General features: G+C 42.4%; 1 protein-coding gene across 1 annotated transcript in view; it reads right to left on the bottom strand.

The window, feature by feature from the left end:
- stx18 (syntaxin 18) overlaps positions 1-26,488 on the bottom strand; it is a 154,251-nt gene that overhangs the window by 47,707 nt on the left and 80,056 nt on the right. The window lies entirely within an intron of this gene.

The raw sequence follows: 26,488 nt of genomic DNA on the forward strand, positions 1-26,488 counted from the left end.
AAGGCACAATCCCCAATTGTGGAGTGATTAAAATTAGAGATGTGAAAGAGGTCAGATTTGGAGGATGGGAGAGATCTCGGAGATTGTAACACTGGAGAGAGATAGAGAAGGTGAGGCAATGGAGGGAGTTGAAAAGAAGGTGCTGATGGACTGGGAGCCAACATGGGTCAGCGAGCCCAGGATGCTGGGCTTGCTGACGGGACTTAGGGGAGGATTTTTAGGCTCCGTTGGCAGTGGGCAAGGAGGTTAAAATTAGTACTGTTGGCCAGCATGCTGGTTCATTGGCTCCATCCCATCCCCAGGTCCAGAGGCAGGATGGCGGGGTGGCAGGGTTACCCATCTGCAAGCAATGTGTAACTAATTGAACTAATTAAAGGCCTGTTGGGCAAATTGTTGGCGCTCCCTGGAGGTAGCGTGGAGCAGTACAGCCTGGAGGCGGCCTCCCAGTGGCAGACCTAGTGGCCAGCACTCCAGGCAGACTTGAGGCCCTTTGTGCCTGTCTAGGATCAGCAGCAACTGCAGGCTATTAATAGAAAAAAAAGCTTACATTTACATAGTGCCTTTCATAGCCTCACAACCAATTAAGTACTTTGTCACTGTAGTCGCTGTAATAGTATAGGGAAACCCAATAACAAGGTCCCATAAGCTGCAGTGAGATAGGCAACCAGTCAATCATCTTTAGTGATGTTAGTTGAGGGATAAATTTTGGGAAGGAGAATTCTGGTGTCCATCCAAAGGGGCAGTTTAAGTTCTCATCTGTAAGAAAGCACTACGACTGAGCCAGGCTCATCTGGATGAAGGCATTGGGGAAACTATCTGAAAGCTTGCGGGCGTTAGGAAAAAAATATTCCAATCCAATTTGCAATGTGGGGAAATGGGCCCATGCCTGACAGGTGACTTTAATTGTAGTGTTATGCTGGGTGAGAATTGAGGATCATGATGCATGGTTGAAACCTGACGGTATGGGACAGACAATGGTACGACTGGTCTTTATCTGTCCAGCAGTGTTATGAATTTTGTGTAATCACTATTGAGAAATTGAGAGGTTTCAAGCAGAGCAACAATGAAAAAAAGAAAATGAATCCTGGTGAATCTCCACATGTAAAAATAAGCCTTTGTTCCCTGCACCGCTTTTTAAAAAAAAACTGCTACTCTGGTAACAATTTCATATACTTTTGATTATCGCTGTTGAATTTCTATTTTGGTTTAATTTATTTAAAAATTTTTTTTTTGTTTTTTTAAATAACTGTATTGTAACTCAAATTTTATAGCTTTTGGATTCCAATTTGCTCCTTTTCTTTTCTCAAAGACCTGCCAGCTTGAATTCGACAAATTCTCAGAACAGGAGGGTGCAGATAGTACATGTTTGATGTAGAACAATGGATAAAAAATGTTTAATCGAGCCTTGAAAATGGAACTGGGTTAGCTAAATTGCCTTTTTACTTTAATGCTATCATGCAGCTGTATGCTAACCTGCAGTGTCCTTAAAACTGGAACATCTCAATAGTTCAAATATAATTTCAGTGAATTAGTTCATATGTTGTAGATCTAGAAATCACAAATGATGCCTGTTTAGGGTTCTTGTCTACATTTCTACTTAACATATTTAAACATCTTATAAACAACAGTGCCAATTTCCAATGATGATTCCTAATTAGACATTAGACACTGGTAATTTGATAAAAGCAAAATATTTCTGAAAAAAGAAACACATTGTTGATGCTTTTTGTCTTGCACTGATCAGATCAATTCGCAAGAATGCCAAATGTAAAAGGAACAACAATCTATACTTCATGAGAAGAAAGTGCTGATTGGTTGGCAAGTAGGTTCTGATTGGTAGAGGCACTGCCATGGAGAATGCACCAGTTAACTGATGACTGACAGTTAGCTGCAAAGCTTTGTTTAAATTCAAACCAGGCAGGTTGACAAAGGGATTGGCAATGATAGTATTAAAGATTAAAGATTTGGTCCAGAGTAGGTGTTAATGGCAGAATAAAGTTCAGCATTGTCTGAAAGTAAAATAGCAGAACGTGTTAATAGCAGAAAAAAGGGTCAGCACTGTCTGAAAGCAAACACATGAGATCAAGATACAGACTGGCACTTGGGGGAAAAAAATTCAAAACAGAGGACAGAGTCCATGGTGATAAGTTGTTGAACTCAATGTTGAGCTCAAAAGGCTGCAAAGTGCCTAATCGGAAGATGAGGTGCTGTTCCTCCAGCTTGCGTTGGACTTCATTGGAACATTGTAGCAGGCCGATGACATGAACTCAAGGTGGTGAATTGAAATGGCAAGCAACAGCAAATTCAGAGTCATGCGTGTGGACTGAATGAAGGTGTTCCGCAAAGTGGTCACCCAGTCTCCAATTGATCTCCCCAGTGTAGAGAAGGCTGTATTGTGAGCAGCGAATACAGTAGACTAAATTTTTAAGAAGTGTTTAAGGCCTTTTTTTATTCATGGGATGTGGGCATCGCTGGCTAGGCCAGCATTTATTGCCTATCCCTAATTGCCCTCATTCAGAGGGCATTTTTAAGAGTCAACCACATTGCATGTAAGCCAGACCTGGTAAGGACAGCAGATTTCCTTCCCTAAAGGACATCAGTGAACCAGATGGGTTTTTACAACAATCAGCAATGGTTTCATGGTCATCATTAAACTTTTAATTCCAGATTTTTATTGAATTCAAATTTCACCATCTGCCATGGTGGGATTCGAACCCAGGTCCCCAGAGCATTACCCTGGGTCTCTGGAATACTAATCCAGTGACAATACCACTATGCCACTGCCTCCCCTTGGGCAATGAAAATGGAGGAGGTAAAGGGGCAGGTGGTGGGGGTGATAGAGGAGTGGACCAAGGTTTCACGGAGCGAATGGTCCCTTCGGAATGCTGAAAGGGGAGGTGAGGGGAAGATGTGTTTGGTGATAGTATCATGCTGAAGTTGGTGGAAATAGCTGAGGATAATCCTTTGAATAGGGAGGCTGGTGGGTGGAAAATGATGACAAGGGGAACCCTATCGTAGCTCTGGAAAGGAGAAGGGGTGAGGGAAGAAGTGCGGCTAATGGATCGGACACAGTTGTTAACTGTGGTGGGGGTGGGGGGGGAGCGGGGTGGGGGGGGGGGGGGGGGGGGTGGTTGGAATGCTTGGCTGAGGGAAATGGAATACATGTCAGAAGCATCATTGTGGAAGGGGTAGCATTATCAGAAGAAAAACTGGGAGAATGGAATAGAGTTCTTGCAGGAAGCAGGGTGTGAGGAGGTGTAGTCAAGGTAGCTGTGGGAGTTAATGAGCTTGTAATGAATATTGGTAGACAGTATCACCACAAATGGAGGCAGAGAGGTCAAGGAAAGGAAGGTTGAGTGTCGGAGATGGACTATGTGAAGGTGAAAAAGGGGTGGAAATTGAAAGCAAAATTGATTAAATTTTCTAGTCCCAGATGAGAGCACGAAGCCGCACCAATACAGTCATTGATGTACCGGAAAAGGAGTTGTGAAAGGGGGCCTGAGTAGGACTGGAACAAGGAATGTTCCACATACCCCACAAAAAGACAGGCATAACTAGGGACTATGTGGGTACCCATACCACATCTTTCATTTGGAGGAAGTGAGATAAGTTAAAGGAGGGATTGTGAAGTGTGTACTCGTAACTTGATTCTGTACGCCATTCTGAATTGGATACTTTGGCTTCTCTTTTCTCATTGGATACAGAATCATTGATACATTTTTTCATTCAACTTTAATAAAATGGTGACATTAATTACAGATGATCCTAATTGTTCAAAAGATCACCAGGTAGTAATGGATGATGATTGCCATTGCTGTACCTAATTGTTCCTTAAATTCTTCCAGGATTTTTGTGTTCACTATTCTATCTGGAAGTCTGTGCCACACGTTGATCACTCATGTGAAGATGATCCTGATATCAAGCCTAAATTTAGCTGTTACTAAGTTGAACCTCTATTCCTTGACTCACATTCACAATTTAATTTAAAGGTATATTCCAGAAATAACTTCACCATTAACTAACTATCTTAACAGATACTTCAGGATACATGCAAACTAAAATTTCAGTGCTACTATGAAGTGGTGCCCACTCTCTAAGTGTTTGAATTTGAATTGCTAGGAGAGGTAATCTGACCACGGATGTAATCATATACATGTAGAACAAGACAGGAAGTGTGTCAGATTTCAGAATCTTTTGACTATTTTTGCAGAGAAAGGATTTGGGATTAAAAAAAGCCACTATTAATTTTAAGTTTTAAAAAAATTTATTCTTTCACGGGATGTGGGCGTCGCTGGCTAGACCAGCATTTATTGCCTATCCCCAATTGTGGAGAAGGTGGTGGTGAGCCATCATCTTGAACCGCTGCAGTCCAACTGGCGTAGGTACACCCACAGTGCTGTTAGGGGGTTCCAGGATTTTGACCCAGCAACAGTGAAGGAACTATGGATTATGAACACATGGACTACAGTGCTTCAAGAAGGCAGCTTACCAACAACTTCTCAAGGACAAGTAGGATGGGCAATAAATGCTGGCCTGGCCAGCAATGCCCACATCTTGTGAATGAATAAAAAATAAATGTTACTTGCCACTTATCAGTCTGAATGTTGTTAAGGTCTTGTTGCATATGGACACAGATGGCCTCAGGATCTGAGGTGTTGCAAATAGTGCTGAATATTGTGCAATCATCAGTGAACATCGCCTTCTGATCTTATAATGGGGTTCATATAATGGAGAATTCAATACTATTGCCAGAATGTTTTCAGGGCCCATAACCTTAGTATCTCATTTACTCTCATTTGTTTTTTTTTATAAAAAGTATCTGAATGAAAGACAGTTAATATGCTAAAAGGCAGTTAATATGCAAAATGGAAATTGATCTCCCCAGAGCCTGCCACAGTTCAGACCTCCAAGCTGCTGCATTAGAGCATTGGAACTAGCAGACAGAGATGCTTAGGGCCTAGGAGGTAGTGAGGAGAACTGGAAGTGGGAGTGATAGAGAGAGACTGACTGTAAGAATGCTTGGTGGGGCCTGAAAACACTTTGTAGGTGGGTAATAAAGTCTGGGTGTATTCAAGGGGAAGACTTAGAAGGTTGGGATTTCAGGGCAATTGGAAGCAGTTGAGGAGATTATTCAATTATTGGGGCTTGGGTGTGGAAGATGGGTGGGGTTAGGTCCAATCAAGGAAGATTGGGTTATCAATGCACTGAAGAAGCAGAGAACACTGAGACGGGAGATACAGAATGGTGTTGATGGTGACCAAGACCACTGATGGTGGTAAAGGGAGCTAAAAGCACAGAAGGGACTCTTTCCAGGACAAATGACCATGCCCTGAGTATAAGAGCACCCAGAAGCAATTGGGCTGGGCAGCAGGGCTAGGAAGTCAAGGCAAGAAGTAATACACTCAGCCACTAGGTGGGCAACACTCAAGTTGTTTCAATTTCTGGTGCTGTTACTTGTTTTCCTTCAGCTGTATCACAGCTATGAAGGCAGATAACTTTGTAAATGGCTTAGGAAACAAGCAAAGTGCCAATGTGTTCAATTGCTATTTAAATTCAAAAAGAGCACAAGTAAGCTTGAATATTGGAAAATATAAAAAAAAGCCAAAGTAGTTTTTCTGAGAAGAGTATGGTAAGTGACTGGGAAAATGAGAGCATTTGGTTTCCAGAATAGTGATAAACACACATTGCTTTAATATATATACACCAGTGATTAACCATAGCTTGGTTAGGGAACTTCACAGACTGCAAAGTGCTTGTCAGTTGTAGATTTCCACATAGGGTACCTAACATATTTAAATTGATTTTCATCAGTAATGAAGTGTGACATCTGCACAAGTTGAGGTATTCCTTTTAATGCATTACTATGAAAAAAAAGACTTGTATTTATATCAGACTTTTCATGACCTTAGGTCATCTCAAAGTACTTTATAACCAATGAAGTACTTTTGAAGTATTGTCATTAGCTGTCATGTAGGAAATGTGGCAGCCAATTTACCCAAGCTCCCACAAACAGCAATGTGTAAAATGACCAGATAATTTGTTATTGTGGTATGCACTGAGGCACAAATATTGGGGAAACTTCCATATTCTTCTTTGAAATAGAGCCCTAGGATCTTTTACATCCATCTTAGATAGCAGACAGGGCCTCAGTTTAACATCTCATCTAAAAGATGACACCTCTGACAGTGCAGCGCACTCTCAGCACTAGACTGAAGTGTAACCTAGATTTTTGAGCTCAAATCTCTGGAGTCAGCGTTGAACCCGCAACCTTGTGACACAGAAGTGAGAGTGTTACCAGTGCAGCCTTGGCTGACACATTTCCTGTTGCACTATGCACAGCAGGTCGGCTGACATGCTATTTTATAATGAACATGCTATTTTACCTAATGTAGAAGGTACTATTTTACAGCTGAGGTGGAGCCATGTCCTTTCAAGGCCACAGAGGCTAACTGCCATTGTGTAAACACTGGGTGAGATCAGAGTTTAATTGCTTTTCTAGCTGTAGGTCATAAACTTGGTTTGTTTCTCCCTTTTTTAAAGTGTGATTGGCAAGATCACTCAGAGGTTGTAGTTTGTTGCTGCTGGGTTGATTGGCTGTCTTTGTTTTGAATTGTGACTGGTAAGACCACTTAGAGGTTACAAAACCTTGTGACTCCAATATATGTCTTTGTTTCTATAATCAAAATTAAAAGTGTGACACAGGAATGTGAGCACGTCATTTGAAGCCTGACAGAAAGGATATACATACCAGATGAACCATTTTATCACAATACATATTATGGCCACATACAAACAGATAGATGAGGAAGAGAGACATTCAAAGAGAAAGGGGGAGGCAGATAAAGATAGATTAAATATGACAAAATGTTAGAATATATAGACGTATGGGACAGATCTCAAGACATAGACATACTCCAAGGGCAATCAGGGATCAGCAGTAAATGCTCGCCTTACCAGCAAAGCCCACATCCCAAGAACAATAAAAGAAAATATTAGATTAAATAGATAATACAACAGTCAAAATTTTTTGGCCCCATTGGCTAAGGGCGTCATGGTGGGCATGGGGTGACAACATGGTGTGAAGGCAAAAAATCGGTCTCATGCCGTTGCGAAACCAGTTTGCAATCATCCGCTCCACCTGGCAACAGCAGGCCGCGTTTCCCACTGCTGCACGTTGGGAACCTAATTTCAATACTTTAGCATCTGATTTTAAGCCCTGCTCGGAATCACCCTCACCCTCACCCCGACGCTGGATCATCTGGGCACGCTGGCATGATTGTATGACGATGTATACAACTGTGCATAAGCAACGTGCACCTGGTGAACTGCATTTCACTCAGGACTTCAAGGTTTGTTTGCCTACCTTGCTTCAGGCAGCCCTCGTGGTCATCAGCACCAGGCTTCACAGTCAGCATCACATCACTTTTAGTGAGGGTCATGGGCAGATCTCTACCTACCAGACCAGCCGTAAGGCAGGGTGGCTTTTCAATGGCTGCAGGGCGAGGGCTATACTGGGGAAGGGGGGGTATCCCAGGGTGTGTGTAGGGGCACATGGTGATCTGTGCAAGTGGCCTCAAGATGGTGAGGGCTGAGAAGGCAGTCTCCAAAGCAGACAAGGCCAGATGGAGATGTGAGGGTGTGCTAGTGAGGAGTGACATCCCCTGAGATAGCAGTGAGTGAGATGCCAGTGAATGTGTTATGGCCTGGTGAGTTTAGAGTGATAAGATGATTGGCTTACCCTGGTGGCACAGTTGAGATCATTCATCCATTTTCTGCACTGGATGGCCGACCTCTCGTGTGCAGCATTGGCACTGACCACCTCTGCCACTGCCTCCCAAGCCAGAGTGGTGAAGACTGATGAACCCACTGTGGCAAAAACGGGGGTAGAGGACATCGCAGCGGGCCTCCATAGCATCCAGAAGGCATCCCAGGGGTGCGTCACTGAATTGGTGGGCGAGGGGGTGGTGGGGGGCAGTGCTGCACTCTTCTTGGCTTTTGGGATTATGTCTTCACTGCAGCATCCTGGGCATTAAGCATTGAGAAGTGTTCGCGTAGCTGCAGTTTAGGAAGTGTCGCGATAATGGCGTGGCGGGCTAATCGGAGGTTGCCCGCCAGTGAGATGGCGTGTTTCCTGTGGCTGCATAATTAATGAGGTGCGAATGGGACAAAACGGCACGAAAACCCAACACTGATGGGTAAAATGACTTTTTTCCCAGCCACTAGCACACTTTGTGCACATCTGGGACGATTCCGCCCAACGTTTAGTGAAATTCTAGAATCTTTTGCTGCCTGTGATGTTGTATTCCCATTAAGTAACTTCTACCGTTGGCATTTAAACTTAACTGCGCATGTAACTAAAGATTCAGATAGCTCTAACTGCTACATGTACAAAGGACGGGGTTTACTTTTCTAAACTTGATCGTTAACCCTGAAATAAAAACAGAAAATGCTGAAATGACTCAGCAGGTCAGGCAGCTTCTGCTTCATCGACTTATCATCAGCACTTTTATTTCAGAATTCCACCATCCGCAGTGTTTTGATTTTGTCTTGTTAGTAACCCTTTTCCACTCGTTTGAAAGCAGAAAACTCGAGTTAACCAGTGAGCTTGTTAGTTGGTAATTCTGGAGCTTCAATTCTGAGCCCTACAGCAACAAGTCTAGCACTAAAAAGGTTTTTGATGAACAATTTATTCACTTCCACTGCTGAAAATAGATTAGTTTCTCTGAAAGAAATGGTTCAGAGTATACAGTACACATTATTTTCATTCACTTCCTTTATTAAATTTTCCTTTCCTCCCTTCCTTTGCCTACATACTTTTTATGTCACCACTGAGGCTACTTTTCCTTGTTTGAGTGGGGCTTTCATACGATCCTGGTTATAAACGTCTCAGTAATATTAAGCTGTGTCATCTGTTCAATAGGAAAACATATTGTGCATTCCTGGCTTGGTCCTACTTCATACAGGTCAATCTAGAAAACTCGCATAAACTGATTGATTGCTTCAAAAATGCAAACAATTATAAGCCTACGACAAATAATTACTCTGAAAGTGCTGTGGCTTACAGGCTGTTAACTTATGCCATAGGTATACCTAACAATCCTTCACTGGAAGCAAAAAAAAGGGATATGTCTCTTCTGAATTTAAAGTTGCTGAATTTCAATTTCATGTTGATACCAATTGAGAGTTTTTGACATTCAATAGCATTACCATTGTTGAATCCCCCACTATCAACATCCTGGACTAGCCATATAAATACAGTGGCTACAAGAGCAGGTCAGAGGCCAGGAATCCTGAGGCGAGTAACTCACCTCCTGACTCCCCAAAATCTGTCCATCATCTACAAGGCGTGTCAGGAGTGTGATGGAATACTCTCTACTTGCCTGGATGAGTGCAGCTCCAAAAGCACTTAAGAAGCTTGACACCATCCTGGACAAAGCAGCTTGCTTGACTGGCACCCCATCCATAAACATTCACTCCCTCCACCACCGACTTACAGTAGCAGCTGTGTGTACCATCTACAAAATGCAGTGCAGCAACTCACCAAGCCTCCTTAAACAGCACCTTCCAAACCTATGACCATTACCATTTAGAAGGCCAAGGGCAGCAGGCACATGGGAACTCCACCTCCTTCAAGTTCCCCTCCAAGCCACTCACCATCCTGACTTGAAAATATATTGCTGTTCCTTCACCATCACTGGCTCAAAATCCTGGAACTCCCTCCCGTAACAGCGTTGTGAATGTATCTACAGCACATGGACTGCAGCAGTTCAAAGAGGCAGCTCACCACCCCCTTCTCAAGAGCAGTTAGGGATGAACAATAAATGCTGGTCCAGCCCTTATCCCTTGAATGAAAAAATAACCTTTCAAAAAAATGCCTCCAGGGGCCTATCATCTGCAAGGGTCTCAGCAGTCCTCAGAAGTTCAGGGACACCGGCTGTCACAGTCTTCCTCAGCTGCTGGGACGCATGTACAATGTGCTCACCAGACTGTGTTCCCAAATGCAGATGGATGGGAACACCGCCACCTGGAGGTTCCCCACCAAGTCATTCACCATCCTGACTTGGAGATATATTGCCGTTCCTTCATTGTCACTGGGTCAAAATCCTGGAACTCCTTCCCTAACAGCACTGTGGGTATACCTACTGCAGATGGACTGCAGCGGTTCAAGAAGGCAGCTCAGCATCACCTTCTCAAGGGCAAATAGTGATAGGCAATAAATGCTGGCCCAGCCAGCAATGCCCACATCCCATGAATAATTTAAAAAAAGAATCTAGACACAAACTCTCCGCGAACCATGTAGGTGTAACTGCACTGGTGAAGGATGTGGAAGGTGATGGTGTGTCCTCTGGGTCAGTGTATCATTGTCCCCGGAGGTGGAATCTTCAGGCTGCTGCTGTGGTCTAAGCTTGGGATTGTGTGGGCTTGTAGCGGACAGCAAAAAGAACCACATTAAAGATCAGCAGAGTCTATGAGTGCTTCACTTATCCTCACGTGCCTCCAGTGTGCCCAAAGCCAGCACCGGGTTGGATGCATTCTCACTCTTACGCCAGACCAGTCCAGCCTACCCATCTGCGATGGCTTGGCCACCCTCCTCTCCTGCGTTCAGCAGTGCCTCTTTGAATGGGTGAGTAGCTTCAGGTCGGGCATTCCACTCCACTCCTTGCCCTCTCCCTCGCATTGTGAGTCTGCTTCTCCTGCAGGATCATGTGCAGATTTAATGACATATCAAGTGATACCTAATCCCCTTGTCTGTACTTATTCCCATCTCATTCTGACCCGTCAGTGGTACGCTGGACTCAAGCACTCACAAAAGCTAAACTGTCACATGCTTTGGCTTCAATTGTCATGTGGTGTTGAGGCTGATCAGATATTCACCTGCCTGGCCTAGCTGTCCACACGCAAAGATACATTACTTGACGACCGCACAAACCATGCTTTGGTAACATGTGACTGCGCCACTTACCCTGGTGGGTTGGAGCAGGTTGTTGACCCTTCTCTTGTGCGAGACCCAGGGTCTTTGGAGTACCCCACGGTTGCTCACCCCCTCTGCGATCTCCGTCTTGACTGCCTTGGTCAGACGGGAGGGTCTTCTGTTACCTTCTGTGGGGAAGAATACCTCCTGCCACTCTCTGACGGCTTGGAGGAGAATCTGCAGGGAGGTATTGCTAAACTATCCAGACTCAGATATATGTGCAGTTGAAGGGGCTCGGATGTGATGTGGGAGCAGGTAGTCACAGGAGACAAATGAATAATAAAGGGGGGGGGGGGAAGAGTGATGGGGGAAGTAGTTTGAGGGGGAGGGGACACGATTTGAGGGTGATGAAAGGTTGCAATAATAGAACAAAGTACTGGCAGAGTGGAATAAGAAAGTTGTGGCCGTGATGCAGAGGCTCCCTGTACGTTCAGGAGGCTCTCTTATAGCCTCTGCATCTGCTACATCATAACCTGATAGTAGGATCCACCAATGAATATGTGACCCTGCCGCGCAATTTGAATGAGTCTCCCGTGTTGCCACTGGCCCTTTAAATTTTAATTGTAATTGTGTGCATGCCAGCTCCTGACACTCAAGTGGAAGTTCCCCTTATAAAATTCCACCCACTGAATCTGAGAAAAATATCTAGAGCATAAACCCGGTAGGAGAGCACCTATTTCCAACTCAGATGCTGCAAATCTATCTCTCAATGAACCAGTAATCACACCCATGGGCTAGAGTTTACAGGTCCTCACTCCATAATATCTGATACCGTAACATTTTTTCAGAACATATTACTTCTAGCTTTACATATAATGGTTGGGTTCCTCTTCCTAAATTGTCCTTTCTTTGTTCTTATTTCCACTTTGCACTTTGCTTGCACTTCAATGCTCTAACTTTCCCACACTAATGGAAGACTTACTCAAAGCTCTATGAAGTATTGTATAGTCATTCTTCTGCTTCTTCAACAACACACTTCTACTTTTTCCCCCTAAGTTATTAAAAATACAATGTGAACTCCTCATTTTTCATACGTAAGAAGGTACTTGAGGTTTGACTTGGTCCTTGAATGATTTCATATTGTTGCACGCTTCAGTCATTGCAACTATTCTGTCACCAGCAATTACCACCAACTGAATGATTACAACAGATTTTGAACTCAACAAGGCAGAAAATTTGGAATAAAATTAATGGGTTATGCTATTGTCACAACAGTTTTAGTTCAGGACTAGAACGCTGCAGATGCTAAAATGTAAAATTTAAAAAGCGATTTGATTCGTAAATAAGTTAGTAAATTCTCTTTAAAATAATTGTCCCAATCTTGTCAAATCTTCCCAATATTATAACAGTTTTACCATTTACTACTGTTTATGGAAATTAAGTTAAATTATGAAACCTACAAACCCTGTTTAGATGTTATATTGATTTTATTTAAATAACCTATTGGTGCATAAGACTTTAAGTGTCATTTTTGAAGCTTCATGTGCTGCTTAAGGGTTTAGATAAATGGTACAACTAATGAGCTGCAGCAATAAATAAGCAAACCACTGCTATACTGATAAACTTACAAGTCCAGTAAGTAATTCATTGCAGAAGGTTCTCCTTCAAAAGGAGTTTCCTAGTGGGACAATTTATTAATATAACAACACTGACTCAAGAGTGACCTCAGATGGATAGGACCTCTGAATTTTTCTTCCATTTTTTCCTACTCTCAAAAAAACAAACATGGATGCGTTTATTTCATTTAGTATAATCAAATTGGGGAAGAAGCACTTCCTGTAAACGAGGTGAAAATTAAAGCTACCACTAACCAGCGGAGTTTTTGCAACTCTTGCTGGGCACTCGAGTGGCACTGGCAAACACTTTGAAACAGGTTCGCCATTTCAACTGTGCATGGCATGCTGCAGAGATTTTTTTGTTTAAATTATAATAAATGAAAACTTCTCTCTTTAGACATCAGCATATAATTCAAACCATTCTCCCAGCAGATTGTTTGGCTGCAGATGGAAGAGGCCTCCTCAACTGGTTAGTCTTTTTCTACCCTTTATGCACATCCTACTTTATGGTGCCTGCTTTGCAAATTGGGAGACTCTTTTTGCAAGAACCAAAATGTTGTGCCTCCAAACCTCATCCTGCATCTTGAGCATACTCCTGTACTTACAAAAGTATCAGGTTAGAGAAGAGGTTTTAACTCCTACCTAGGACAGTAGTGGAGTTAAAATCGAGATGGTGGACTTATTGCCCCCCTATTCCCGATCCGCTGCCATTTTTCCTCGGATCTTCCACTATGAAGCCTAGGTACTTTGCCTAAAATAGGCGAGCATCTATGCAAATCAGGGTCCTATGACTTACACAGGATCACAATGCAATTTTAATAGATGCAGTCTGGGGACGCTCATTCAGTAAAACCTGGTGTTGAGGATGAAGAGGTCCTTGTCCCCAAAAAAGTCTATAATTAAATCTGTAGGGTCAGGAAAGCAGTAGTGCTCCTTTGGGCTCCACAATGATAATGTGGGCAACAGTCAAGATGGGCTCACTCTCTTTCTCTCTTGCCTGTTCTTTTTGATTATACGTTTACAGCAGCTTTTGCTGATAATTAGCAGCAATGTACTGCCCACTGTTTGCAGGCCACATTTGCAATTCATTACTAAAATATGAAGCATTTCTTGGCCTACTTTCAGAAAGTCACCTAACATTGGATTTGTTTTACATTAGTTAGAGAACAGTGCATCCGTCGTATATTACTGAATTTCAATTAGAATTTACATGCAACATAAGCAGCGGGAATTAAGAGACCTTCCTCAGCAGCACAATCAACCTGGCATTACAGCACCTTCCAGCACAACACTCTAGTAATTATATACACATTGCAGTGACTTTGCAGGAGGGTATAAAAAGAACTTTTAAATTTTTAAGAGTGTGCTGGACGATTCAGCAAAGTGATCTGATGAGTAACTGAGTGGAAAAGTGAAAGTTGAGGGGCAACAACCGGAAATGTAATTGTGGCCATGATACCCAGACTATGAAATACATCACATCAACCTGATCACTAAAGATCTGCTTCAGAAGGCACCTCATTTCTCCACTTGACATTGCTGGAGGCCATCGAATGGATAGTCAAACCAAACATCATATTATAAGCTATCCCCATCATTTGAAGGTAATATTACAGGGTCACACATGAAGAATCTATGTTCATCACTTATTTGTGTTGTGTTAGCTAGTTTAAATTAGGGAATAACAGATTAAAATTTGTTGGTCAGAGTTTCAGCTACTGATTATCACCCTGTGGGAAGTGTACAATGCCAGAGGACAGCTGACAACTAGACTGGGCTCAGCTGTGAAGTCCCCAAAAGTCAAAAAGGCTGCCAACTCACATGTGGGAAAATAGCCATTCGGGCAAGTACTGGAGAACAACCAGCAACCATGGAAGCACACCACAGCCAGAAACCAGTGCTTTCAGAAGAAAAGGGGAGGGGGTTAAATTGGAAAAAGGCTGATCCCCATGCTGAGGCAACTTCAGAATCTGTTCTGTGAAGGAAGTCCCTTCAAGACCAAGATAGTGAAGTGTATGATTAGTTGATTTATACCATACACAGTTCAATGTTTTATGTCAATAAACTATCTAGTTCAGAGTCCTAATCATTGAGTCCGATAGTGTTTATCTTTGAAGAGAGGACAAGCATGCAGCTGCACAATACATTCCAGTAACTGGTGAATCAAGAAAGAGTTTTCTGTTGCAATCCCTGGGTCTCCCTATAATTCACCTAGATAACAGCAAGTGGTGCAGTAAATGGGAGTGGTGTCAGGGGACTGAAGGGTTGCAAATATTATATGCTGCTATTTAAAAATAATAGCAAAGATAAACCCAGTAACTACAGGCCAATCGGCCTATCATTGGTAGTAGGGAAATGCTACTTGGGACAAAATTAATTGCCAGTTGGAAGAACAATAAATAATAGCCAACAAATATTTGTTGAAGGCAAATCGTGACTGGTATGTTTGATTGAGTCCTTTGATTAAATAACCGAAGGCTGATGTGTACGTAGATTTTAAAAGGTGCTTGATAAAGTGCCACGTAATAGACTTGTTAGCAAAATTGAAGCCCATAGGATTAAAAAGGTCAGTGGCAATGTGGATATGAGAGAGATTAGCGATGAACTGCTGTTTTTCAGACTGAGGGAAAAAATATGGTGGTTTTCCTCAGGGGCAGAGAGATGTCAGGACAATACACCAATAACCTGCACTTAGATATGGGAGGCATAAATTTAAAGTGCAGCTGACACAAAACTTGGAAATGTAGTGTAAAGTACGGAGGATAGTAACAGACTTCTGAAATTTAATGCAGAAGTGTGAAGTAATGCATTTTGGGAGGAAGAATGAGGAAAGCAATATGAACTAACAGTACAATTTTAAAGTTGATATAGGAACAGGGAGGTCTGGGGATTCATATTCACAAATCTTTGAAGGTGACGGGAAAAGTTGATTGGCTGCTTAAAAAAATACATATGGGATCCTTGGCTTTATAAATAGAGACATGGGGCTGAACTTCATCTGCTGAGTGGCAACCCTAATGTTGGGGTGAAAAGCAGGTCTGGAGCCGCACTTGCTGGCAGCGGGATCTGCTTGGCAATTTTGTCTGTCGTCCAGATAAGGCTCCAGATGCTACCAGCCCAATCACAGCGCCAGCAGCTCTGGAGCCTCAGCACTGCCACCAGGGCAGGTGGTTGCTGCTGAAGTATGCAAGACACCTTGGGAACATGGACAGGTAAGTTAAATTTCTTTTTAAAAATTCATGGGACCAAGGGTCGGAGGGGAAACCCCTCTAAGGAGGTTGTTGGGACTGCGGTTGCTGCCCTCCCTGCCTCTTGTCCCTTCTTTGGCCCATGAGGACTTCCTCCACAGGCTGCCGCAGGGAGGCCATCTGCATTTAGTTGGCTGCTTCCCCGCATTGCAGGAAGTGACCCTGCCATCATCAGAATGCCAAAGGCACGTAAAATGTCTGATAATAAGCCTTTGATTATGGAAGTTGGCTGCTTGCCTCTTTGGGGCAGGCAGCCAGTCTGCTTCTAATCCCGCCATCTACAAAATGCCCAGCATCTACGCAGAATGGTTTATTTTTATGTAATAAACATTTGCAACAAACTTCAGCCAGAAGTGCCAGGTGGATGGTCAATCTCAGCCTCCTCCTGAGATCCCCAGCATCACAGATGCTAGTCTTCAGCCAATTCGATTTACTCCACCTGATATCAAGAAGCAGCCTAAGGCACTGGATACTGCAAAGGCTATGGGCCCTAACAATATCCCGGCAATAGTACTGAAGACTTGTGCTCCAGAACTAACCGTGCCCTTAGCAAAGCTGTTTCAGTACAACTACAACACTGGCACCTACCCGGCAATGTGGAAAATTACCCAGGTAGGTCCTGTCCACAAAAAGCAGGATAAATCCAACCTGGCCAATTACAACCACGTCTCGATCATAAGCAAGTATTATCAATTAGCACTTACACACCAAGAACCTGCTCAGTTTGGGTTCTGCCAAGGCCACTCAGCTCCTGACCTGAGTACAGCAATGGTCCAAACATGGACAAAAGAGCTGAACACAAGAGGTGAGGTGAGGGTGACTGTCCTCGACATCAGGGCAGCTTTTGACCAAGTGTGGCATCAAGAAGCCCTAGCAAAACTGGAGTCAATGAGAATCAGGGGGAAAAAACTCTCCACTAGTTGGAGCCATACCTTGCATAAAGATGGTTGTGGTTGCTGGAGGTCAATCAACACAGTCCGGTGACATCACTTCAGGAGTTCCTCAGGGTAGTGTCCGAGGCCTAACCACCTTCAGCTGCTTCATCAATGGAAGGGCCTTCCCTTCATCCTAAAGTCAGAAGTGGGAATGTTTGCTAATGATTGCACAATGTTCAGCACCATTTGTGACTCATCAGATACAAAGCAGTCCATGTCCATATGCAGCAAGACCTGGACAACATTTAGACTTGGGCTGATGTGTGGTGCAAGTGTTACTTGCCGCTTAAGTGCCAAGCAATGATCATCTCCAACAACAGAGAATCCAGCCACCTCCCCTTGACATTCAATGGAATTATCATCGCTGAATCCCCCACTATCAACATCCTGGGGTTTACCATTGACTGACCAGAAATTTAACAGGACCAGCCAAATAAATACTATGGCTACAAGAACAGGTCAGAGGCTGGGAATTCTGCAACGAGTAACTCACCTCCTGACTCCCCAGGAGCTGTCCATCATCGACAAGGTACAAGTCAGGAGTGTGATGGGATATTCTCCACTTGCCTGGATGAGCGCTGTTCCAACAACACTCAAGAAACTTGACACCATCCAGGACAAAGCAGCCTGCTTGATTGGCACCCTATCCACTACCTTAAACATTCACTTCCTCCACCACTGATGCACAATGGCAGCAGAGTGTACCATCTACATGATGCAATGCAGCAAACCACCAAAGCTTCTTTGACAGCACCTCCCAAACCAACAACCTCTACCATCTAGAAGGACAAGAGCAGCAGGTGCGTGGGAATACCACACTTGGAAGTTCCCCTACAAGTCACTCACCATCCTGACTTGGAAACATATCACTGTTCCTTCACTGTTGCTGGGTCAAAATCCCGGAACTCCCTTCCTAACAGCACTGTGGGTGGGCCTACAGCACGCGGACTGCAGCGGTTCAAGGCGGCAGCTCACCACCACTTTCTCAAGGGGACTTAGGGATGGGCAATAATTCTGCTCTAGCCTGTAACACCCACATCCCGTGAAAGACTAAATTTTTTAAAAACTAAATTAATAAGTAATAGGACATAGCTGCATTGCACTAGTTGACTATAAACTGTTTACTGATATTTGATGAAAATAAACCAGTTTGTTAGTTTACTCTTAGTTTTGTCTCACTGAGTGCTTTTCCATCCACCTTCTGAAAAGACAGTCAAGAATAAATTATGGCACCTCCAAGATCATGGTAAAATATTGGGCAATAAAGGAAGGGAGTATGTTGTAAGCGATCGTCCGGGTACAACTGTATAACTGAGAGCAGAATCAGGCAATGGTTCTCTGCTCAGATGGATAGAGGAGAGGCTTTGGAGTAGGATGGTGTGTTAACCATATCAAAGGCTACAGACAGGTTGAGAGGACGACGAGGGATAGTGCAATGCAGTCAATCACAGAGGATGCCATTTGTGACTGAATGAATGCACTCTGTTATATCTAGTAAGTGCTAAGAAAGTTAACACCAGCAAGTTATGAACTGTACAATACTAATAAGCGGTGAAACAAATTTGTACTTGTGCTCTATGTATTTCCATAAATTACTTACACCTGAAAAAATAACTGAAATTTATTGTTTTAAATAATAGTGAGCACATTTCCTTATTCGTGGCGAATGAGCGCTGATTCAGTTTTTGTTGAACTGGATTTGAGTATTTTTAATCAGTGATGTGGGAATCAAAATGTGATTCTGTCCACCTCCAATTACTCCAGTGGTTTTATGGTGACTGTTTTCATTATAAGGGATTAAGGCATTTTCCATGATTTTTACTGGCGTTTTTAGGATCACGTTCCACCATACAGTCCAACTTTCCGTGAAAATTTCAAAGTAGCCTTGATCATGAGCAGACGGAGAAAGGATATTTTGCTGTTGCCACACATTGGATACTGTAGGCAAAAGGCAACGGGCATTGTAATAGCTGCATGTTAGCGACTCACCTCTCAGTAACTGATCCCAAGACTAATGAAATTAAAATAATATCAAGCTCAGAAGTGCAAAAATTGTCAATTGTGATGTAGGGTCCCATTTAAAATGTCACCAGTCTTCCTCATTAAGATGCTAATTGACCTGCTGTGAATTCCAGCATTTTCTAGTGCAAAAACAGTCCTATATTTTTATTGTAACACAGAATATCAAGTTGGTAATCAAACTCCAAGAGATAGGCAACATTTTTTCTTTACTAAGGTTTCCAACTGAAGTCAGTTAAACCAACAGTGTAAAGCTTTTTTCAACATTTGTCACTTAATGGTGCAGAGATATTGCATAAAAACAGCCACCAGTTATTGTCTAATACATCTTCCTAATGGTCTTGCCTAAACTGCAAATATGACTTCATAAGAAATGCTGTATTATAACTGCCAGCTGTGAAACAATATTTATAGTCTTACCCATACTAGATCCAACTAGGTTTACAACTATTTTCTAGTTCTTGAATAATGGAGCTTGAACATGCCAACAACTGGTTTTAATGTAGCTGATGTATAAATGAGAAAATTGCTGAAAACAAAAAACATTATATTCAATTCATATTCCCATACTAGAACAGACTAAACATTCAACTGTCTGCTGCAAGTATATGATGAGCAAAAGGTTACTTATTAAATAAACTAGTACCAGCTCTAGTTTCTTCACCCACTAATCAGCACCATCTGGTAACTGTACAGTCGATGCCCTTGAGATTGAATCAGTCCATGCTGTCTATGTGGGTCAGTGTATATAATTCTAGCTACCTCCTACTGTGTGGTCCAATTTACAGAGGCCCACAATCTCTCAGTTCTTTTCTGCTAAAGCTAACCTATTAATGTGACCTTGACATTAAGTCTTGCTTATCAGGTACTGCTGAACTACATCTTATAACTGGACAGCTGAGAAGCAGGCAGGCTTTTCAGCAGCTTTCTTTGTTTTCTCTTGAAAATTAGATAGGATTGCCAAAAATGATAGGCTATTATCTCAGCCCTAATTTGATTTGCTGATAAATATCAACTGTTAAAGGGAATGAATAACTTTCAGTATGGGCGCACTACTTCTGCATTCTTGACTTCTAATGCACAGCGACATTTATGCCTCCAAAGTATGTTCTGAAACCATATTGGATTACTAGGAAATGGTCTCAAATTAGGTACTGCAAGGTCATGTGAAAAATCAGCTCCCAGGTTTATAGTGACACCCTTGAAATGTTACTTGTTAAAAGTTTGCAGCGCAGCAGAAAATGGAATGAAACATTGCAATTGAAACCTGCTGACAAAAGAGCTGCCTTTTCCTTTTAAATTTTGAATTTCTACATTTCATTTACAACTCAGCATGTGAAAAACTTTGGACTGGAATAGAATTTCATGTAGAATGAAAGAAACAGTTAGCGCACAAATTCATTAAAAAGTCGTAACAAGGCATTAATGTGTGCCCTCACTCTTCCACAGGTTACATATGCTTTGTAAAAGAGTCCAGCCCACCACTAATGCTGTGTTGCTGCCAAACTAGCTGTAACGATAGCAAACCCATTAAGCCTGTCAATGAAGTATGTACTTCGTGGGAAATGGGGATGAGGTTTAAAACGTGAGCAGGCATTCACCTCCAGTGTGAACAGCTCACATATTTCAAAGGTCGACAGGGTTGCTGTGGGACTGCTCTACTCAACATTTGGCTTTAAAAAGAATATGTGCAATTGTTTGTGCTAAAATATATCACCAATAATACCAATTAAGATATATCCTCCATTTTAAAATTCTCATCCTTGTTTTCAAATCACTCCATGGTCTCTCCCCAGCCTACTTCTGTAACTTCCTCCAAAGCTACAATTCTATGATATCTCTGCTGTACTCCAATCCTGGCCTCTTTTAATCGGTCCATTGCAGACAGTCGTGCCTTCAGCCGCCAATGGCCTAAGCTCTAAATTCCCTCTCTAAACCTCTCATGCCTCTCTACCCCTCTTTCCTCCTTTAAGATGTTTCTTAAAACCTACATCTTTGGCCAGGCTTTAGGTCATCTGCCCTAATATCCCATGTAGCTCAGTGCAACATTTTGCTTGATAACACTCCTCTCTAGAGCCTTGGGACATTTTATTACATTAAGGGCACTATATAAATGTAAGTTGGTGTCGCTGTTGATCTTTAATAATCTTCAGTACCCATTCAAATTAAACAAACTTAGAACCATTTCAACATCGTGAATTCCCTGCCCCTCCCAGGGTTAGATGAGCTTCTATGGCTGATACTCTAAGTGTTATGATCATGGTAGAGACCAGCAACTTTTTTTGTAAGAAAAATAAAAATCCCAGTTATTTACTGAAAGAATGAAGCTACAAGATTCCATAGTTTAAACAAAATAACTTTAACTATACAAGAGTCAAACAAAGCAAACACTAAATACTGTCTTAGTTAATCACTTATACACTAAAACTCAATGGCAACGTTAGCTACCATGAATCAACTGGCAAATTGCAGTCGATTTTAAACTATTAATTACACATTAAATGGCAGATACAACTAAGACTGATCTTACGATATGGCCTGGCAGTCTACTCAGCATGTAGGTCATCAAACTCAGTCGCAAAGCCCTTCAAAATTCTGTCTTCCTCATGAAGAATTTCAGCTCCTCTTCTCTGAGAGCTAGCCTGATCCCTAGCTGACAGTAGCACACAACCAACCCGATTTCCATGGGCAAGGTCTTCACCAAAAATGGCACAGGTCTGCAGAACCTTCTCAATTCGGTCTGGATATCGTAGATCCACTAAAGGTGTGAAGGCACTGGAGAGAGTGAAGAAAAGATTCACAAGAATGATTCCAGGGATGAGGAACTTCAGTTGTGTAGATAGATTGGTGAAGTTAGAGGTGTTTTCCTTGGAGAAGGCTGAGAAGAGATTTGATAAAAGTATTCAAAATCATGAGGGGTCTGGGCAGAATAGATAGAGAGAAACTGTTCCAACTCATGAAAGGATTGAGAACGCGAGGGCACAGATTTAAAGTAATTGGCAAAGGAAGCAAAAGTAGCATGAGGAAAAGCTTTTTCACGCAGCAGGTGATTAAGTCTTGGATTGCACTACCTATGTGCAAGGTTACAGGGAGGAGGTGGGGAATGGCACTAGGTGAATTGCTCGTTTGGAGAGCTGGTGCAGGCACGATGGGCCAAATGGTCTCCTTAGCACTGTATCAATTCTATGATTCAATGTTATCTTGAAGTAACCGAAGTAGCTGCAGCAACTGTGTATTTGCTCCTTCTCAGCTTTTGGATCTACCCTCTGAATTCTGCTTACGCTGGACTCATCAATAACAACTGAGCTCTGATCGTTCTGTCTCCTTTTTTATAGTTTCAACCGGAAGTTTTGGTTTTCAATCTCACTGTCAGTCTCAGTTTCCTTAAAAACTGGGAGGGTCAGCTCCCTCTCAGTTTCTCTCTTCAGTTAGGGTCTGTCTCAAAAAACAAACTTTGATCACATAAGGAACACAAATGTCATAAAAGGTGGTAATTTCAAAAACACCTACACACCACTGTACACATTTCCTCTACCTGCATACATTTCCCCAATCCTAAAGCTTCTCAAGTAATTTTTCTGATGCCAGGAAGCCACACTTCTAATTCAAAAGGAACAAAGCAGGATAAGAAGTTCAGTGGAGAAGAAATCAGTTAACGTTTCGAGTCTTCATGACCCTTCGGCAGAACTGAGTTCTGCCCAGTTCCTCAGTTCTGCCGAAGGGTCATGAAGACTCGAAACGTTATCTGACTTCTTCTCCACCGATGCTGCCAGACCTGCTGAGTTTTTCCAGGTAATTCTGTTTTTGTTTTGGATTTCCAGCATCCGCAGTAGCTTTTAGCTTTTTGTTTTTATAAGAAGTCCAGTAACGTTTTAACTCGCTTAGTCTTTTTTAAAAAGGTAAAGATAACCATACTCCCATTTTATTGCCTTGGATCCCTGTCACAAAATCCATTACCTAGCCAACCTCTTCATCCCTCTCCCTGGTCATTATCCAAGATTGGTTCAGGCTGTTTGCATCTCAGGCATCCTATATGACCCTGAGACCACATATCTGCTACTTAATCAAGGACACTGATTTTCACCTATGTAACTTCGCTCATCTCTGCCCTTGCCTCCACTGATTTGTTGCTGAAACCCTCATCCCTGCCTTTCTAACCTCTGGACTTGACTATTCTAATGTTTTCTTGGCCAGTCTCCCATCTTCGACTCTCTATAAACTTATCATCCGAAACACAGCTGCCTGTATCCTAACCTGCACCAGGTCCCATTCATCTAACACCCTTAAAGTAGTTCCCAATCTGACAATGCTTTGATTATAAAATTCTCATCCCTGTTTTCAAATCCATCCATGGTCTCACTGCTCCCCATCTCTGTATCCTCCTCCAGATCTACAACTCCACCTGATCTCTGTGCTCCTCCAATTCTAGCCTCTTGCGCATTCCCAATTTTAATCATTCTACCAGTAGCAACCATGTCTCCAGCTGACTGGGCTCTGGAATTCCCTTCCTTAGCCTCGCAGCCACTATACCTCATTCTCCTCCTTTAAGATGCTCCTTAAAACCTAGCTCTTTGACAAAGCTTTTGGTAACCTCATCTAAAATCTCTTATGTGGCTCATTGTCAAATTTTGTCTGATAATGTTCCTGAGAAGTTAAAGGCACAATATAAATGCAAGTTGTTGGTGTTTAACTGATAATTTGTGAAACAATTGGCTATGTCACTATCATCCACCTGCGAAAACAAACTGCAAGTGTTATTTTTCCCGTATTGCATATATTGGTGTCAAAGTTCTATCTGATTTGGCATTGCCATACTGTACATCCAATAATGACAAACACAGCATTTTATTCATTTTATTAACCAATTTTCTACAAAATGGAAAATGCCTCATAGAATAATACTAATTCTAAATATGGTAAGATAAAATATGAAATGGATCAATAGTTTCTATATTTGATTAAAGTAATTTTTCTTCTATTTCTAGTTGAGTGCTTATGTATCTTATCTACTGGTACTGATGATCCTGTTTAGAAACAAGATTATTATTCTTGACAAGAGGCAAAGGAAGCAGTAATTTAATCACTCCAGAAGAACCAACTATTGCATCCCTTTATTGGCCATGCTTTCAGTCCAGCATCCAGCCTGAGGTTCCCTCTGTTTCATTTCAATCCAGTGATTCCGTTGACAAAAATCAAAAGACTGCATTTCCAACTTTTTACTGTTAGTGTTGGTGTTAGGGCCCTTGCTCTGCCTGATGTATATTAATGACCTAGGCCTTGGTGTACAGGGCACAATTTCAAAATTTGCCGATGATACAAAATTAGGAAGCATTGTGAACTGTGAAGAAGATAGTGTAGAGCCTCACAAGGACATAGGCAGGTTGGTGGAATGGGCGGAGAAGTGGCAGATGAAATTTAATTCAGAGAAGCATGAAGTGATTCATTTTGGTTGGAATAATGCGGAGAGACAATATAAAATAAAGGGTATAATTCTAAAGAGGATGCAGGAGCAAAGGGACCTACAGGTGTTTATGTGCATAAATCATTGAAGGTGGCAGGACAGGTTGAGAGAGTGGTTAATAAAGCATACAGTATCCTAGGCTTTATCAATTGGGGCATACAGTGTGAATGCAAGGAAATGATATTAAACCTATATAAAACACTGGTTTCATGTCCGGGCCTGGGCACTACACTTTAGGCAGAATGTGAAGGCATTAGAAAGAGCACAGAAAAGATTCATGAGAATAGTTCCAGGGATGAGGAATTTCAGTTGGGTTCTACTTGAAGAAGAGAAGGTTGAGAGGAGATTTATTAGAGGTGTTCAAAATCATGAGGGGTCTGGGCAGAGTAGATATGGAGAAACCATTCCCATTGGTGGAAGGATTCAGAGCCAAGGGGCACAGATTTGAGTACAATAATTGACAAAAGTAGTAATGGTAAAATAAGGAAAAATCTTTTCAAGCAACAAATGATAAGGATCTGGAATGTATTTTCTCAGAGTGTGGTGGAGGCAGGTTCAATCAAGACATTCAAGAGAGAATTGGATCTAAAAGGCAGAACGTGCAGGGCAACAGGGAGGAGGCAAGAGATTTGACCTTCAGAGAGCCACTCAGCACAGCCATGGTGAGCTGAATGGCCTTCTTCTGTGCCATAACTATTCTCTGATTCTACATAACAAGAGCCACACAATCAATCAATCAAGCTTATCCTGTTCTGGTCAATGGACATGACCTGCTGAGACCATTCCCACCATCCTCCTACCTGTCAGAAGAACCTCAAGATTCAATTGCTGAGAAGTTGCTATAATTGGGTGGAATCTTGTGGCAGCAATGGGGGTCTCGGCTGCCAGTTGGAGAGCTGACAACAGCCTCCCTGTTGCCTCTTTTCGGGAAGGCCCACCACATCTTGCTCCACCCAGGCAGGCCAGCGGCGGCTCTTCCTCTGGGATCGCTGATCCCGGGGGTGGGAGTCCTGCCAGTCGAGAGCTGCCGACCAATTAAGAGGCCAGTAGCTCTATTGAACGGCGGTGGCGCCACCAGAGAGGTGGTGGCTACTGCCTGCACGACACTAGAGGCCTAAGATTGTCGTTGGATCCCAGACAAGAGGAAAGTGATGACAGAAGGGGAGTCACAAGATGAGGTTTGGGAGAGAGGGGGATGGCTCTCAGTGGGCCCCCCTCTTCCTGATGGGTTTGCTTGTCGTGCTCCCAGCAAAGTGAGCCCCCAGCCACTGCTGGGTTATAGCAGCATTAATTGCCCACTTAAGAGCCTCAATTTGCTGTGTGGCAGGAAGGCCACCACAGATCTCCCTGCCATGGACTTAGTTAGGGTGGAGGCAGGTAGGGCGTGAGAAGGTGGTGAGGGCTCTACCCACCACCCTGCCGCCTGCTTAAATTCCACCCCCCACCCCCGCCACCAACCCCACCACCAAACTTGTCATGGGGAGAGCACAAGATTACACTTATTGTTTATTATATTTCGATAAAGACAGAACTTACATTTCTACATTGCCAAACTGTGTCTTCAGGATTTCGCTAAGTGCTTTACAACCAGTCAGTTATTTTTGACATGCAGTCACTTGCTATATAGACAAACACAGCTGTCAATTTGCACAAAATAATTTCTCATAAACAATAAGTGAGTGAACAGTTAATCAATTTATGGCGTTACTTACTAAGGAACTTTTGACAACACTCCCTCAGTATTGTACTGAAAGTCAGCCTTGATGTGCTGGAACGAGAGGAGGGCTTGCCAAAACTTTGACTCGGAGCCTGGAATGCTACCAACTGAGCCAAGTTGACACGAAGGATTGAATTATGTTTATCTTGGTTATTCTAATCAATGACAACACAATGATGGGTATTGTATAACACAAAACTATACGCATCTTTGGCAGGATCTTCAATAATACTTTTTTTTTAAAAAAATGGTGAGGAGCAAAAACAACTCAATTTCTCATAAAGTGAAACAATCTAAATTGAATTCTAGTTGTGCTACATATTCCATGGAAGAAAAATAATGATATTAAATATTCAAAATATTTTAAAAACATAACTGACAAATAGAAGAATAATGCAACATGAATTCCAGTCATATTTTTAGTGGCTGACTATTAAAAAAAAACCCATAAATATAAAAACTGCAACCTCAATGCAATATTAAAAATAGGCTAACTTTAAAAAGTAATTTACCTCTGTACTTATATTGCACAACAAACAGTTTCACTTATGCTAGTAAGTAGCAATTTCCAAATGTTTTA

The sequence above is a fragment of the Cetorhinus maximus genome, chromosome 1, assembly GCF_964194155.1.
Source record: "Cetorhinus maximus chromosome 1, sCetMax3.hap1.1, whole genome shotgun sequence".
In the NCBI taxonomy this organism is placed as follows: domain Eukaryota; kingdom Metazoa; phylum Chordata; class Chondrichthyes; order Lamniformes; family Cetorhinidae; genus Cetorhinus; species Cetorhinus maximus.